A 14,651-nucleotide genomic window follows, 5' to 3' on the forward strand; every position below is an offset into this window, starting at 1 on the left:
TAGGGTCAGTATTGCCTCACGTGTTCCAATATTTCTACGGAATCCAAACTGATCTTTCCCGAGGTCGGCTTCTACCAATTTTTCCATTCGTCTGTAAAGAATTCGTGTTAGTATTTTGCAGCTGTGGATTATTAAACTAATAGTTAGGTAATTTTCACATCTATCAACACCTGCTTTCTTTGGGGTTGGAATTATTATATTCTTCTTGAAGTCTGAGGGTATTTCGCCGGTCTCATACATCTTGCTCACCAGATGGTAGAATTTTGTCAGGACTGGCTCTCCCAAGGCTATCCGTAGTTCTAATGGAATGTTGTCTAGTACCGGGGCCTAGTTTCGGCTTAGGTCTTTCAGTGCTCTGTTAAACTCTTCACGCCGTATCATATCTCCCATTTCATCTTCATCTACATCCTCTTCCATTTCCATAATATTGTCCTTAAGTACATCACCCTTGCACAGACCCTCTACATACTCCTTCCACCTTTCTGATTTCTCTTCTTTGCTTAGAACTGGGTTTCCATCTGAGCTCTTGATATTCATATAAGTGGTTCTCTTTTCTCCAAAGGTCTCTTTGATTTTCCTGTAGGCAGTATCTATCTTACCCCTAGTGAGATATGCCTCTACGTCCTTACATTTACAACTAGACCTAGTGAAAATAATTGTACTGGTTTCTCGTCTTAATAGGAGCTTTTCTTTTACCTACTGTAGCATCCGAGAATGGCCGTTGCAGGCCGCAACCGGTCATGATTGTATCACAAGGAAGTGGGTGTGTCAAAAATAAAAGTAATATATTATCACGTATTTATAGGAGTTCATCCGATTCCAGTTGTGACTCATTTACTATATAGGGTACCCTAGACATTCATATTTTCTTGTAATTTCCTTTTGTTTATCACTAACTTGAGAAGTGGCGCAGTTCACTTTGTCGGTGTGAACGGCGTGTTGTGACACGCTGTACTCATGTAGTTGCATAGAGGCTTTTCTTTATGTAAGTGAGACTGCCGTTACAAGGAACAAACACTGACTAAAATTCAGTACATTCACATTTTCTATGGCGGGGATGAAACGGTTCTTATAATCCTCTGATCAGCATTGTCTTAAGTGAGAATCAGTAGAAAGACTTTCTCACTACTAGAAGATTCATGACTGCAGCATTCTGCGCTAGCCCGATCACGAGCAGGCAGCGAAGTTCATTGCTGACAAGTAGCGAGAACGCAGACTTGGCAAACGCCGAGGGTAGCAGCGCTTTCAAAATTTGTGAAACCAAACCGCGAGATGCTCCACGGTGAATATCGACATACCTGACATTCACGGGGCTCTTGGCACTTTACACGGCGGCTCAATCAAAACTTCATTTGTGGCAATGGCGAAAGCGGATCTTCGCTGTGGGCAGCCATCAGGATGTAGAAAAGCAAACACATGAGTGTCCTTGATGGAAATGGCATCGGCTTCCAAAGCACACTCTCTCTCTGTATCTGACAGCGAGACCAAACGTCGCACTGGATTTCGTGTCGATTCCTATACTCTATAAGAGGCGTTTATTTGTCTTCTCCCGTCCCAAGCTATCTTTGAAAATTATCATTGGTTAATCATTTATTGTACATACAATTTCTAGTCATTGTAACAATATGATATGGTTGCTGACCGACTTACTGCATTCAAGCCTTCATGTCTCTTTATAATTTTTCCTCCCTTTACCTCTTTCCATACCAAATTGACAATTCCTTGATGCCTCACGATGTGTCCGTGTAGCCGATTCCTTTTCTTGGTTATAATGTGCTGTAAATTTCTTTTTTCCTAACTCAATTCAGTACCTTCTCATTTTTTATTCTACCTACCTATCTAATCGTCAGGTTTCTTCTATAGCGCCACATTACAAAAGCCTCTATTCTCTTCTTGCTGGACTGCTTATCGTTCATGTTCCACATCCACACAAGGATATACTCAAGACAAATAAATACCTTCAGAAAAGACTTCCCATCTCTTAAATTTATATTACGTGTTAACAACACCTCTTTTTTAGAAATACTTTTCGTCCTATTGCCAGTTTTTATTTTATATCCTCTCTATTTAGGTCAACTTCAGTTATTTCGCTGCATCTATAGCAAAACTTATCTACTACTTGAAATGATGTTAGGAGATAAAGACATTTAATCAGCATCGCCTAATTTAATTCGACTAAATACCATTTCTTGACGTTTATTGTATAATCTCTTTTCAGGCGCTATCCATTCCGTTCAACTGCTCTTTCAACTCCTTTGCTGTCTCTGGGTGAATTACAATGTCGTCGGCAAATCTTATTGTTTTTACTTTTTCTAAAAAATGGCTCTGAGCACTATGGGACTTAACTTCTGAGGTCATCAGTCCCCTAGAACTTAGAACTACTTAAGCCTAACTAACCTAAGGACATCACACACATCCATGCCCGAGGCAGGATTCGAACCTGCGACCGTAGCTGTCGCGCGGTTCCAGACTGTAGCGCCTAGAACCGCTCGGCTTTTACTTTTTCTCCTTGAACCTTAATTCCCTTTCTAAATTTGTCTTTGGTTTCCTTCACAGTTTGCTCAGTGAACAGGTTCAATAACATCGATGATAGGCTGCAACCCATCTCACTTCCTTCTCAACCTCTGCTTTCCTTCCATGGCTTTCCATTCTTATAACTGCCATCTCCTTTCTCTACGAATTGTAAACAATCTTTCTACCCCTGTATTTGATCTCTGTTACCTTCAAAATGTCAAAGAAGGTAGTTCAGTCAACTTCTCTACTCTACAATTGCTATGAACGTAGGTTTACCTATTTTTTTCGAACTGTCTTCAAGAATATCGTATGGTGAGTATTGCCAAGCGTAGTCTACATTTCTCCGGAACCAAAATTGATCTCCTCCAGGTCAGCATTTACCAGATTTTACATTCTTCTGCAATAATAACGTAAATAATGTGGATATTATGTTGCGAAGTTAGCATTTTATTTTATTTTTTAAGTTTTCGAACTGTGTTCCCTACGTACTTCGAGTGGCTGTAGACTGCAACATACGAGGGTGATTTGGAAAGTTCTCGAAGAAGCATCTTACAACGTAACGTAGACCCCCTTTTGGTTAATGGACTTTGTCCAGCTTTTATCCAGTACAAATATTCCACACTTTAAGTACGATTTCGTAAGATCTACAAAGTATCCATCCCCGTCTGCCGCAGTCTCTTCATTGCATCCATTACGTTAATCAAGCATAAATTTCTTTAGCTGAGGGGATAGCTGGAAGCCACAGGCTGATAAAATTGGTTTATAGAGTGGTTGTTCCAAAAATTCGTACTTCAAATTTCTCAGTTTCCCTTTCCATTACCATTGTCCTTTCTTTTCTTTTGCAACACAGACCTTTCCTCTCTCATTATTATTATTGTTATTATCATTATTATTTTTAACCAGTTGATCTGGAAGACTTGCATTGTATTTGGCAGTTATTTTTTCGCCTTAGCAAAGATGATCAAGAAGAAAAATCTATTTCCCACTACATTTTCTTTCTAGAAAGCAAAATAAGACTTCGCTTTTCTGTATGCACTGTTATCGGCTTCCACTCTTTGGTTCGCTTTTGACATGAATTCGGGCGTCTATGTTTTCATATTACGCCACATCGGGATAAGACGCTAGTCGATTTTACTGTCAGCTGTGGTAATGCAGATGCTCATATCTCAACACATACATGAACGTAGCTTCAGTCGATGCATTATGATATAAATATCTTATTCAGTGACGTAAAACACCCGTCACAGAAGCAGGAGAACCGGTTATTTTGTCTCCCAGCAGAGACGTACTGATCTCGCAGTCAAAAGAAAGCCAAAGAAAGCGCAGTAACTGTGTACAGATATCAAACACTGACCAAAAAGGGAAATGGAGAGAAAGAAGTGAGATCCATAAAGTACGTTGAAGGCACAACACAACACCGGAAGGCAGAACCAAACGAAAATTTAAAAAAAAAAAAAAAAGGCTCTGAGCACTATGGGACTTAACATCTGTGGTCATCAGTCTCCTAGAACTTAGAACTACTTAAACCTAACTAACCTAAGGACATCACACACATCCATGCCCGAGGCAGGATTCGAACCTGCGACCGTAGCAGTCGTGCGGTTCCGGACAAAACGAAAATCATGTATCAAATAGGAAACTATGCATCGTAGTTTAATGTTGGTAGAGTTCTATGTGTGTGTGTGTAACGCTAATAATCAATATTTGCAGAAAACGAAAACTGTCCCATCGAGATTATGGTCGTTAGAAGACAGAGCATCTGAATATGTCGACAACAGTAGACTATGTGAAAGAATTATCACAGCATAGTCTTAAATGATTTACGCAAACTAAGGCAAGTTTAAATCGGGATGACAGGTTGGAGTCTCGAATAAAGTTTCTGTCAAATACGAGCCCTGAACTTGAAACGCTGTGCCACGCACCTCAGTGAAACATCGTCCTGTTACGATCAATCACTGTGCAACTTTTTTCTTACAGCACGGAATGATGATTGTAGTGAATGGAAACTGGCGCAGAACCTAAATCAGTGGCGAACGGCGCACGTTCTGATCTTACTTCTGCGTTGCGTAACAAGTGACTGACCAACAAACCCGTTGAATTGTGAATAAAAGTTACACTAAGAACTTCAATCTCGAATAACAATACATTGTGTGTATTGTGTATTGAACCGGAGACCTAGAAACAACGGAGAGGCTTCGTCCCGCCGTAGCCCTCAGTGGTTCACAACCCCACAACAGGCCACAGCAGTCCACCCACCCCACCGCCGCCCCACACCGAACCCATGGTTATTGTGCGGTTCGGCTCCCGGGGAACGTCTCATACCAGGAGTGTAACCCCAAACGTTTGCGTGGTAGAGTAATTATGGTGTATGTGTACGGGTAGACAATGTTTGCGCAGCAATCGCCGACATAGTGTAACTGAGGAGGAATAAGGGGAACCAGCCCGCATTCGCCTAGGCAGATGAAAAACCGCCTTAAAAACCATCCACAGGCTGGCCGGCACACCGGACCTCGACACTAATCCGCAGGGCGGATTTGTGCCGGGGACCGGCAGCGCGTTAGACCGCGTGGATAGCCCGGCGGACATAACAATACATAGTTTCACACAATTGCAGACCAATACCGCTACTGAATTTTCAGTTGTTGCGGTTTTCACTCTGAAGATTGGTTTCATGCAGATCTCCAAGCTACTCTACCCTGAGCAAGCTTCTTCCCCGCCGAATAACTACTGCAACCCACATCTATTTGAACCTGCTTGCTATATTCATCTCTTGGTCTCTGTCTGCAGTTTCTACCCCTTACACTTATCTCCAGTAGTAAACTGACGATTCCTTGATTTCTCAGGATGTGTTCTATCGACCGATCCCTCTTTTAGTCAAATTGTGCCACAAATTCCTTTTCGCTCCAATTTTATCCCTTATCTCCTCTTTTGTTACGCCATCTACCCATCTAGTCTTCAGCATTCTTCTGTAGCACCACACATTGAAAGCTTCTATTCTCTTCTTTCTAAACGGCTTATCAACCACATTTCCCTTCTGTGCAAGGGCAAATGCCTTCAGAAAATACTTCCTAACACACAAATTTATATTTGATGTTAACAAATTTCTCACCTTCAGACACGCTTTTCTTATGAGTTTACATTTTACTGCCCTCTACTTCAGCCATCATACGTTATTTTACTGCCCAAATGGCAAAACTCATGTGTTGCTATTAGTGCCTCATTTGCTAATCTAATTCTCTCGGCACAGCTTGATTTAGTTTGACTACATTCCATTACCTATGTTTCGCTTTTGCTAATGTTCACTTACCTCCTCCTTTCGAGACAATGTCTATTCTGTTTAAATGCCACTTCCAAGCCCTTCTCGGTCTCTGCCAGAATTATTATGTCATCGGTAAAGCTTATTTTTTTATTTCTTCTGCCTGAACTTTATTTCCGTCTCCAAATTTGTCTTTGCTTTGCTTCACAGCTGGCGCAATATACGAATTGAATAACATTGGAGAGTTGTTGAAGTAAACGAGAATATTTCCAGTTCCGCAGCGAATGTTTCCTTTCAACGTACCTTCTTTAGAGTCTTCAGTTTTTAACTTTACTGAAAACCTGTAAAGTCACGATGAGGTTGATAACAACATAGAATATTTCAACCAACAACGCCGACATCAGCTATTTCTCTGCCGTACCTGTAGCAAGAACACGGAGCCGAAAGACAAGGGTACACAGGCTAGCTCAAGGATACACTGGCAATCTCCTAATGATATTTGGCAAACATTACTAGCTACTTGCAGCCCGTGCAAGTTGGTACTTTACCGCTAAGAACTGTATTGCTAAACAGCAAGGTGCACCAGCACAATCGATAATGGATATCTCACAAAGTGAGTATTGGTTGCACTTGAAATTACACTGGCGTAAACAAATATTGAATGAAATGACATATTTTCGCCAAGCGATTTTGGAAATATGATGTACAATTTTAATCCACAGTCGACTTCGCTTTCAAGTCATCCTGAAGCAGTTTAGGATGAAAGGGAACTTTTTGACGTGTGCTAGGGCCCTTCAAAACAACTTGAAAATTGCTTGTATGTCGAAATATATTACGGCATAACACTAAACATTACTTACATCCCTGAGTCGCCTCCCGAAAATGTTATCATTCGCTAAGTACAGTGCGACAGTGACGCAATCAAAGTGAAGAAATTTAAGTGTTAAAGAATGGTTTGGGCTCCTTTTAACAAAATACGGCACGTGAAACATGATAAAATACCAAGAACGAAGTTCGGTGTAGACCAAGTGAGATACAAACTTTTTTCATAGTTAAAAAGATTACGCAAGTGTAACATTCAGTAACAAGCGACAGAAAAAAAGGGGGGGGGGGTGCTGGGCGGGTTAGAGAGAGGACAGTGGCGTGCCCAATGCAGGAGGTAACATAAGGGAAGAGCCGAAATGTCAGCTGAATTAAGTTTACGCTCGACAAAGAAGACACAAAGATATAAACCAGATACGTTCACGTACCGTTAGATTCGAATGTTGACACGCACTACACGAATAATGGATCACTGTTGTGAGTACCAAGCTGTTCCAGGAATGCGAACAAAGCTTATAATTTTTTATCTTTATTTTCTGTGGCTCAAGACCTTTCTCTGACATTATCGATGCAACTATCTTCTACTGTGCTATTCCTCATTTTTGCTCCTGAAAATGTCTTCTAACGTTTCAGCCGCGAGTGATAATAATGACGTACAAGCAAGAAATTTGATCTTACTATACTTTCAGCTAGATCGCCCATCTTGTATTGTCCACTTCTCTAGTAATCTACCGAACAACAGCAAAAGCATATCGGTCCTTTATTTTAGGTGTTCCGTCACCTTTTAAATCGGCATTATATCATATTTTGTATTGCTAGTCAGTAAACTTCACAGAAAGGTGTACTAACAGTCGGAATTTTCCGTGAGAATTTTCTAACACTATTAAAAGTCTGCAAAACTGGCTTAATGCAGGAGTCAACGACTACCTTAATTCTGATTGCGATCAAAGTTTTCCAATGTACTGTCTTTGGTTATGACGACTGGTTTGTAGGAAACGAAAAGGGCCCAAGAGAAGTTAGGAGTTTAATTTCAATGCTCTGCAGCGTTTAAAAATTACGACGAAAAAGATAACTAATTTTTCTACCTTCGATAGAGATATTACGTTTAGTCTTTCTACATTTATACTCTGTAAGTCACGGTATGTGGCGGAGAATATTTCATGTGCCACTATCACTAACCCGCTTTTACTGATACGGAGGGAAACAACTATTTTTGGTAGATACTTGTGTGAGCTAAATCTCTCTAATTTTACATTCACGGTCTTTATATAAACGCAGGTGGAACGAAAATATAATATCTCAGCATGCCTTTCATACGATTAGTGTTGGTTTTAACTATGGTTACGTAAGATATTGCCAGACCACTGTGTCCAACGGGCACAATATTTCGGCGATCAGACATGTCACCATTATCAGGTGTATTGACGACAGTTCGTTAACGCACCTCACGACGGCGACATGTCTGATAGCCGAAATATTGTGCCCGTTGGACTCTATGGACCATCAGTGCACCCATGGCTGTTCAATTGGCTTACTCATTGTTGGGTGTCGTGACCTCATTTCTCCATTTACTTCTTAAATAACTGAATTTTCGACTAGATGTCTTCACATATAGCGACCTTCAGCTGTTCTTAATACAATATGGAGAGGTAGGCCTGTAGTCTTCCAACCACCGAACCCTCTATTTTCTATTCATCGCCGTCTTCTGCTTTAGAATTTGCCTTGCAAGGTTATCTTTTAATCTCGTCTCTTCTCGAAATGTACCCAAGGAATTGGAAGTATCTTTGGCTGACACGGCAAGATAACCTATCTTCTTGTGATGCTAAGTGCTTCTATAATGGAAGAAATGGTTCTTCGTTCTGTCCGTGGTACACGTAACATCTTCCGCCAACACATCTCGAAGGCATCACTTCGGCTTTTGTCACCAGCTTTCTACGGTTGAGATCTCGTAGCCGTACAAGAACACGGCGAACGCCAATGATTCAACTAGGCACATTTTCGTTGTTTTGGATATCGCCCCGTCATGCCAAACCTTGCGACTCGGCCAAGGGCGATTCATCGTATTATTTCTTTATCACACTATCCTGTATCATCGATCAGGGATCCCAGATATACATAACCTGTCATTTCCTCCAGATCCTTTAAGCGATCTGTAAGTTGCACTTGATCAGTTCACTATTGACAGTGAAACTTGATCTCATTCCATGAAACACTACGCACAGCTTTGGGTTGTTACTCAAGGACTAATAGTCAACTGCTCAGTGACCGTTAATGTCACCATTTCTCGCCTTGCGTCCAAATGCTGGGGCTGAATATTTTTTCCACTACTAAAATTCGAACTGCCTACAACCGGAGAACAACTGAACCGCACTAGAGTGCATTAGCAAGCTAGGTCACAGAAGTCGGTAAGGAAAGAAATTAGTTATTTAGACGCCGTGAAACATGTTCCGTGTTTCTCATCTTCACGTAACTTATTTACAGGAGATGAGAACGGCAGTGCATGCACGGTGAACGTGGAAGTCTTGTGTTAACACAATTACCACGTGTTTGGGACGCAACTCCATTCTTGACACAAAAATATATCTGCATTACAGCTTTTCCTGCCACTATTTCTGCATTTTCATTTACATTCTGCCTCGATAAATACACTCCTGGAAATGGAAAAAAGAACACATTGACACCGGTGTGTCAGACCCACCATACTTGCTCCGGACACTGCGAGAGGGCTGTACAAGCAATGATCACACGCACGGCACAGCGGACACACCAGGAACCGCGGTGTTGGCCGTCGAATGGCGCTAGCTGCGCAGCATTTGTGCACCGCCGCCGTCAGTGTCAGCCAGTTTGCCGTGGCATACGGAGCTCCATCGCTGTCTTTAACACTGGTAGCATGCCGCGACAGCGTGGACGTGAACCGTATGTGCAGTTGACGGACTTTGAGCGAGGGCGTATAGTGGGCATGCGGGAGGCCGGGTGGACGTACCGCCGAATTGCTCAACACGTGGGGCGTGAGGTCTCCACAGTACATCGATGTTGTCGCCAGTGGTCGGCGGAAGGTGCACGTGCTCGTCGACCTGGGACCGGACCGCAGCGACGCACGGATGCACGCCAAGACCGTAGGATCCTACGCAGTGCCGTAGGGGACCGCACCGCCACTTCCCAGCAAATTAGGGACACTGTTGCTCCTGGGGTATCGGCGAGGACCATTCGCAACCGTCTCCATGAAGCTGGGCTACGGTCCCGCACACCGTTAGGCCGTCTTCCGCTCACGCCCCAACATCGTGCAGCCCGCCTCCAGTGGTGTCGCGACAGGCGTGAATGGAGGGACGAATGGAGACGTGTCGTCTTCAGCGATGAGAGTCGCTTCTGCCTTGGTGCCAATGATGGTCGTATGCGTGTTTGGCGCCGTGCAGGTGAGCGCCACAATCAGGACTGCAAACGACCGAGGCACACAGGGCCAACACCCGGCATCATGGTGTGGGGAGCGATCTCCTACACTGTCCGTACACCACTGGTGATCGTCGAGGGGACACTGAATAGTGCACAGTACATCCAAACCGTCATCGAACCCATCGTTCTACCATTCCTAGACCGGCAAGGGAACTTGCTGTTCCAACAGGACAATGCACGTCCGCATGTATCCCGTGCCACCCAACGTGCTCTAGAAGGTGTAAGTCAACTACCCTGGCCAGCAAGATTCCGGATCTGTCCCCCATTGAGCATGTTTGGGACTGGATGAAGCGTCGTCTCACGCGGTCTGCACGTCCAGCACGAACGCTGGTCCAACTGAGGCGCCAGGTGGAAATGGCATGGCAAGCCGTTCCACAGGACTACATCCAGCATCTCTACGATCGTCTCCATGGGAGAATAGCAGCCTGCATTGCTGCGAAAGGTGGATATACACTGTACTAGTGTCGACATTGTGCATGCTCTGTTGCCTGTGTCTATGTGCCTGTGGTTCTGTCAGTGTGATCATGTGATGTATCTGACCCCAGGAATGTGTCAATAAAGTTTCCCCTTCCTGGGACAATGAATTCACGGTGTTCTTATTTTAATTTCCAGGAGTGTAGAAGTAATTGCACCATTTCGTTATGTACGGAGATGACTGGACTATTAAGTTCATATTTTATTATCAACCATGGCGTATTTAAATTTATAATCTGTTCCTAGGAATATTGTCGAATTGTCAAGGAAAGTATCATGTCATGTCGCGTAATATGATACAGACCGCTTTGCGACTTAAGTAGCATACGGAGTTGCTACTCAGCAGTATTGTAGTGAACAATTTTCCTGTTTTATCGCCTGTTTCTGTCTGAATGACAGCGTGTGCACACCGGTGAAACGTGTGCCAACTGAAGACGTTTTTGTTTAAATCACAAAGTGCCTACAGAAATTGTTTAACATATCCGCTGACATGTTAGGATTAATCCAAAACTGTACCAAAGTTCCTTCAGTGGACACGACGCCGTAAGGCTGACACCTTATATCTATGAAATCGAAGAAAGTCTACATAATTTGGAAAAGATTAAAAAAAGAATAATATCTTATGAGAAAGAGAGAAACGACATACAGTCACGAGAGACAACTGCCAAATTATTGGCAACTGGTACCAGAGAAAACTCCTCCGTGTTACTCGAGCAATACTACAACGTGGCAAACGGCAAAATGTCAGATCAGGTACTCAAGATATGATTCCCTTAAAATTAAATTCCCTTAAAATTGCGGCAGCAATGGCTGTGAAAGACAATGGTATTATTCCTTGTATTGAAGAGTGATGAGTTATTTACGGGGCACTTATATAGATGAAGACTGCTGTTGCTCAAACCGGAATAGAAAGCTTTACAGTATAGAATCGCCGTTTGCTTCCGTAAATTGGATGCTTCCGCACCCAAGAGCAACTTCCTCAGACCCTCAGCAGCTACGATTCCGACCTCGTTTTTCCTTCGAGGAACGGGCCGTCCACATTTTTCTGTGAAGGCGTTCTTTAAGAAGTAAGTCACGCGAGGCCTCACAACGGCGTCCGAGAGCAACGGTTTCGCTCGTAAAACGGTCTTGGCAGACACCACAAGCACACTTCTTTCAAAGCTAGTCGCGATTAATCGCACTTCTAAGGCAACTAACGCGGTTTTTCTCGGGGTTTTCCATCAAATACATATTACTCTCTATTCAGATGGGCAACCGAACTATTGAGAAATCTTAATACCGTATAGTTGCAACTTAAATCAGTCGAACGGCATAATTTTTGGGTGTTCATAACTAACAAAAAAAAAAAAAAACCCACTTTCATTGCCGAACCACATGCAAAAACTGAACTGTCTTGCATCGCTGATTTAATACCGTGTCCACTGCTCTGGGACATCTTCCCTTTTTCTTGAAACGTTTATGCTTATCGTTCCAAGAGCTTTCTCCAGGGTTATCTTTTCTCCCAGAGTTTATCATTCAGCATTTACTCCCACTGCAGGTCTCTTTGGCTCACATCATCCTTCACATGGTCTTTTCATCCGGTTCGTGATCTTCCAATTGGTCTTCGTGCAACGTGTGTCCATTATGAGGCTTTTCTTGGAGTCTTCCTTGTCCCCATTCTTTTAACATGCCCAGACCATTTAAACCTGTTTCTCTCCATAGTTTCTTTTAAGCGACTGATCTGAAGGATGTTTCGTATTATTTCATTCCCTATCCTGTCCTTTCTCGTCTTACTGAAAATCCCTTCTGGAATGTGCATGTGCTTGTATTCTCCTTAGCTTTTTTTACCCAACACCAGCATTGCGACTCATAAATCAAAACTGGCAGGTGACTTGTATGTCATGATCTTTGCCTTGGTAGGTATTTTCCAGTTTCTAATTATGTCTGATATACAACAATAAAATTTTGAACAATTTTGTATTCGCTCCGAAATTTTATCATTGATGTGTCCTTTCTCTGTTAATTTACTTGTTAGATACTTCAAAGCATTTACTTCTTTAATAATCTTTCCACTACAACTTCAATCCTTCATTTTTTCCATTTTTCTTGTTGATTTTCATTCCCAGCACATTTTTGCCTGCTTCTTCTGTTTCATTCCGCCAATTACTTAGTTAAGTGAAATGTATTCGCAATAGCGAATATGGAATACCATCAGCTGTATAACAGAGTGACGACCATGAAAATTTGTGCTGGACCAGGATTCAAACCCGGATATCCCGCTTACCGCGAACAGTCGCCACACCATGAGGCTATCCGAACACGACCCACAGCCAGACCCAAACTTCCAAATGCCGTGAAACATGTGTCCCCTCCCTACAGGGGGAGACATTTTACTTGAAAGTCGCATACCCGGTGTCAGCCACCATGAAATAAATGAAATGCTTCGCAGTAGCGAATAGCATGTACCGGTATGCCCGAAGGAACTTTGCTTTGTAATTCGGAATAACACAGGCACTGCAATATCGTATCGTGGGTATTTAGTTGTTCTCCCAATTTATGCTTATTTTCTTCCCAAACCGACACATCGTCTGCGTATGCTATGATTTTGCTATCGTCTCCTGTAGACCCTTGGCGAACCTTCCTCATGAAGTTGTCCATGACTACATTAAAGAACATCGGTGAGAATACCCACTCTTGCCAAACCTCTCCGTCCCTTCTAAGCCATTCTGATTTTTTTGCTATCTATTATAACACAATTCAGGCATTTATTGTTCATGTGTTCTGATTCTGAGTTGCATTCCTTTTGACAATTCCCTTCTAGCAGTGTCATAAGCTTTTTTATATCTATGAATGTCACTATGATTTCTTTCCCAAGGACATACTTCACCGATTCTAAAATTTACAAGAACTGGTGTTACAGTAAGCAACAGGCGGCAGACGGAGAGTATTTTTTAAAGTAATTTCGTAATTCGTTTTCAGTTCTGCGAGAAAATTTGTCCGTTTTCTGCACATGTGTCCACTAGTCCAAAACGACACGTCTCATATATTGTTTAAATTGCTCATCGTGACATCTGCTTCTGCCCACTTGTGGAATATTGAACTGTGTGACGGTTTGCATCCTGTTTCTTTCACTTGTTGAGTAAAACATGCGACTAAACAATGCTGCGGATGAAACCACTGTCATGTAATGCAAAAATACGAACTTGTGACGACCTTTACACTATGAAAAGACCACCAACGGACAAATATTAGCACTGCAGTATATCCGAAACTTCTGATATATAACATAACACATAAGACGCACTTTAGAACAATAAACGACTGTCAATGAGTTAAGTTGCCATGACGACGCCAAGCCACGACTTAACATACATATTTTGCTACCGCGATCAGCTGACTATACAAACAATGCTCCTACCTTCTTGCGGCAGATGACATGTGCCGCGCGCACAGCTGTTGCGCAGGCACGCCGCCTTCCTTATCGCTGCGGCACTGCACTCGACACTCAACTCGCGCACTGTCGGTTACTGTGCTGCTCCCGGACTCACAGTTCGAGAGCAGGCATGCCACTGGCTTCCATGTTGTCGCGACTGCTCGCCTAACGTAGTTCCTACCCACACCTCTCTTCTGCGCAAGCGCGTCTGCTCGCCATGGCGCGAGTGGCATTGCCAACATATGCGCGCTAAAATCACTAGGTCTGCTATCACGCGCAGTACGGCGAGCGTCGTAGTTAATCGTGCGAGAGAAGAAATGTCAAATAGAAGCTTTATAATTATCACGAAACGTTATAATGATCTGGCCTGCATGTTGTCGCGGCTGCTCGCATAACGCAGCCCCAATCCACACCTCCCTCCTGCGCAAGCGCGTCTGCTCGCCGTGGCTCGAGTGGCATTGCCAACATATGCACTATAAACTCACTACGTCTATCATCACGCGCCGTACGATGAGCGACGCAATAGTGCGACAGAACCAATGTCAAGTAGAACCGTGACAGTGGCGTGTCTGCTCTCGCTGTTCAGTCTAACCACAAAAGAAGCAGAAAACGTCTGTGATAAAATTTGGTTCGATACTGACTCCTCGCACATTTAGTCCGATCTTCATTTCATGCATGTAATAAAACGGTGTAGGTTTTTTATTACTAATTATACAAAATAAA

The 14,651-nt window shown here is 43.0% G+C and overlaps 1 protein-coding gene across 6 annotated transcripts in view; it reads right to left on the bottom strand.

Moving 5' to 3' along the window:
• LOC126179888 (sphingomyelin phosphodiesterase) overlaps positions 1-14,081 on the bottom strand; it is a 419,882-nt gene extending 405,801 nt beyond the window's left edge. For 4 of the 6 annotated variants that reach the window (XM_049924650.1, XM_049924653.1, XM_049924649.1 and 1 more), the window contains exon 1: positions 13,914-14,081. The gene's annotated coding sequence lies outside the window, so the exon portion shown is untranslated. The remainder of the gene's footprint in view (positions 1-13,913) is intronic. The other 2 variants (XM_049924656.1, XM_049924655.1) reach the window with 2 other exon arrangements.
• Positions 14,082-14,651: the final 570 nt, after the last annotated feature.

Source organism: Schistocerca cancellata, chromosome 1 (genome assembly GCF_023864275.1).
Source record: "Schistocerca cancellata isolate TAMUIC-IGC-003103 chromosome 1, iqSchCanc2.1, whole genome shotgun sequence".
Lineage (NCBI taxonomy): Eukaryota > Metazoa > Arthropoda > Insecta > Orthoptera > Acrididae > Schistocerca > Schistocerca cancellata.